This window comes from Dromiciops gliroides, chromosome 1, assembly GCF_019393635.1.
Source record: "Dromiciops gliroides isolate mDroGli1 chromosome 1, mDroGli1.pri, whole genome shotgun sequence".
In the NCBI taxonomy this organism is placed as follows: domain Eukaryota; kingdom Metazoa; phylum Chordata; class Mammalia; order Microbiotheria; family Microbiotheriidae; genus Dromiciops; species Dromiciops gliroides.
Genome location: NC_057861.1, coordinates 100,729,627 through 100,733,195, shown reverse-complemented (window position 1 = coordinate 100,733,195; position 3,569 = coordinate 100,729,627). Strand labels below are relative to the sequence as shown.

The 3,569-nt window shown below is 40.1% G+C and overlaps 1 non-coding gene across 1 annotated transcript; it reads left to right on the top strand.

Annotated features, from left to right (window-relative positions):
- Positions 1-1,385: 1,385 nt before the first annotated feature.
- LOC122737578 lies at positions 1,386-1,495 on the top strand. The gene has a single exon (XR_006354403.1). It is a non-coding gene; the product is annotated as a U6 spliceosomal RNA (small nuclear RNA).
- Positions 1,496-3,569: the final 2,074 nt, after the last annotated feature.

Below are 3,569 nucleotides of genomic sequence, written 5' to 3'. Positions count from 1 at the left end.
TCTGTCTGCCAATTCCCCTTGTGATGGTGTGTGTTTGCTCTGTTTCAGTGCCTGGTGAGTTTAGTTATGGAAAACCCTAATAAACTAAGTTTAGAGTTAAGAGCATTTCTCTATATTTCTATTTTCCTATTTCTTTATCTTTGATTTTTATTAGTTTCACCTTTGTTGTTTAATTCCCAAGTAATAAAATCAGATCCTTTTGTGAACTAAAGCTTAGAGGATCCTTTCTTATTGGCCTGGGAGAAATTTTTTTTTTTTTTAGTGAGACAATTGGGGTTAAGTGACTTGCCCAGGGTCACACAGCTAGTAAGTGTTAAGTGTCTGAGGTCGGATTTGAACTCAGGTACTCCTGACTCCAGGACCGGTGCTCTATCCACTGCGCCACCTAGCTGCCCCGAGAAATATTTTAAAAGGGCAGTTCAGAGGGGAGGTTTAAACCTAAAAGGTCCCTTATATTTCCAGGACCCCAATATTAAGGCGAGTCACCCAAATAATGCTCCGTATATCAAATTTTGGCCCTCACACTAGGAAACTCAAAAGTTAAGCGACCTGCCAAGAGTCACACATCACTCTACTTTGTATCTTCTGTTCTGTCTGGTTTCAACCTCACAGAACAAGATGCTCACCCTAGGAGAAGCTCATCACTTCTAAATTCACCACCATGCTGCTAACTCAGGTGGTGACAGACACTGCCTCCCTCAGTTTCTTCTTCCCCCTGACTGAGGGCTGGAAGGTGGACTCCCAAACTTCTCCCAGTGCTTCCTTCCTAGAGGGCAGAAACTGGACACTCAGCTCATTCCACTTTGCACCAGCTGCTTGGCTTGACTTTAACTCCACAGAAGAAGATGTTCCCAAGCCAGGTACTCCTGGGTATCATCCACCCTTTGCTTTCCTTCCTCCTTTTATGTGTTGTCTCTCCCTTTAGATTGTAAGCTCCTTGAGGGCAGAGACTGCCTTTCTTTATATTATTTGTATCCTTAGTGCTTAGCACATAGTACACATCTAGTAAATGTTTATTGTATTGTATTGTATTGGTAGAAGTGAAAACTGAACCCAGTTTTATATCCAGTACACCAGGCAGCCTCTTTCTTCATACAGGGTAGTCAGAGGAAATGGAAATTGTAATAAAATAAGTGGATTCACATGTCTTGTCCAAGCATGATAGTGTTTGTTTGATTTCTATTCTTGGGGCAAGAGTTGGCAAGGGATTTGGGGATGGAGATTATGATGGAGAATATGCATGGATGCATGGCATGGAAATGGTCTGGAAGTGGCATAGTAGACTGGATGTTGGCAAAATAGAGTAAAGAAGGCTTACTGATCACAACCAAGGGTCCCAGAGGTTGGAGTCTGGATTATGAGTTAGACTAAAAGAGTAGTGGCCAGTGCTCGCTTCAGCAGCACATATACTAAAATTGGAACAATACAGTGAAGATTAGCATGACCCCTGCGCAAAGATGACACACAAAATCGAGAAGAGTAGTGGCCAAGTCTTAGATACAGGTCTTTCTTATCCAGGGTTCTCTTCACATCCCATACCTCGCCTCATTATTCTCTTATTCTGAACAATTTATCCTTTGTCTCAGATATCAAGCACTCATCTTTGTCCTTCTCCCTAGCATAGCTCTGGGTCCAGAATGGGTGGGTCCAAACAATGCCAACTTCTAGGACAGTATTTAACCTGGGGTCCTTGAACTTAACATTTATTATGATTTATATATAATTGGTTCTCTTTATATTTGTATGTATTTTATTTTATGCCTTTTAAAACATTATTCTGTGAAGGGGTCCATAAATTCACTAACCTGACAAAGGGGTCCATGACATAGAAAAGATTAAGAACCCATGTTCTGGAGATTTGTGTTATCTTCTCTTGTCCTTTGGCTTTCACATGATACCCAAGTATCACACACAGTGTTCCACTCAGGAAGATGCTTGGAGAATAAAAACAGGTATGACTAGGGCACCTTAGGTCCTCAATCCTTAGACATTATTGAGAGTACTGTCAGTCTGAGAGGTAGATGAGCAGGCTTTAAATATACTAGATGCCATTTACTAGAATGTGAATGGGGTGAAGGATGTGATGAGAAAAATGTCCAGACATTTGCAGCCCCTTAAATCTAATGGATTTAATGCTCTGGGGAAACTCATCATAGGGTATATATCAGTGGGCAGTCCTGCAGAGAAGGCTCAGTCATGAATCTTTGATGGGCCATTATAGAACTGAATGTGTGCAGCAAGGAGACTAAATTTAAACACACTATAAAGAGCACTGGGGCATACCAAACAGCCAGCTGGAAATGGGACTGTGTTTGGAGATGCTTATTTCCTCTTTCATGGGATATAGAATCACAATACTTATCTCCTTTGGGGGCACCCCTTCATTTAGAAAAAAAAGTATGACCTCTTACCGAGACATTCCAGTCACTTAAATTAAGGTTGCAAGATCAGTGTAGAAGAGGCCATATTTCTCCTTTTAGGTAAAGTTACGTGAAATTAGGGAATACTACCACCAGGTGAGTGGGGTTGCTTTGGCTATGACCTAGTGGATCAAACAGGTAAGCAGTCCATAGGCATGGTTAACTGAAAAAGATTAGTAGACTTCTTCATGAAATTACTTCACCAAAGTAGAAGTATTTATTTTTTAAAGATTGAATATCAGGGGCAGCTAGGTGGTGCAGTGGATAGAGCACTGGCCCTGGAGTCAGGAGGACCTGAGTTCAAATCTGGCCTGAGACACTGGACACTTACTAGCTATGTGACCCTGGGCATGTCACTTAACTCCAATTGCTTCACCAAAAAAAAAAGGCAGTATCAATATCATGGAGTGATATAGGAAGCTGTAAATAATTCATCTTAAAAGAAAACAAATGACCTTTTTATAATTAGAACATAATAGAATGGTATAGCTGGGAGTGACCTTTGGGGTCATCTAGTACAGTCACTTGATTTTAGGGAGGAGAAAACTGAGGTTAGTGAGGTTGCCCAAGGTCATACAGCTGTAGGGTACATAAGGAGATTGAAGATATAATCCTTGCCTTCAAAGAATTTACAATCTAATGGGAAAGAGAAGACAAATACATGTGAAAAACAAATCACAAAATAGTTTATGATGTTCCAAATAAGAGTTACACCTAGTTAGCAGATAGTTACAGGAGTTCAGAAGTGACTACTCAATTTCAAAGAGAAGGAATTATTTATTCTATGCCTTGAAAGATGCGCAAGATTTTGACAAGTATAGAGGAGAGTTGGCATGGTAAGGTAAAAGGCTTAGAAATTTAAAGTTCAAGGTATGTCCTGGGGATTTAGAGCTGGGAAGGATATTTTTCTCGATGAATCCCTCATTTTACAGACAGTTCTAAAGCTGTGTACTTAATTAGTAGAGATGAGACTAGCCACCCAGCTCCGTCTCCCATTCTAGTTCTCTCTTCATTTCACACACTCCCTGTTGGTCCTTAGAGAGAAAAAGTGCTCAATATTTTTTTCTGATTTGAAAGTGTAGGCAACTATAATAGTTATCTAAGAAAAATAGTATTTTACCACAATCCATTTCCTTATTATTTAAAGTA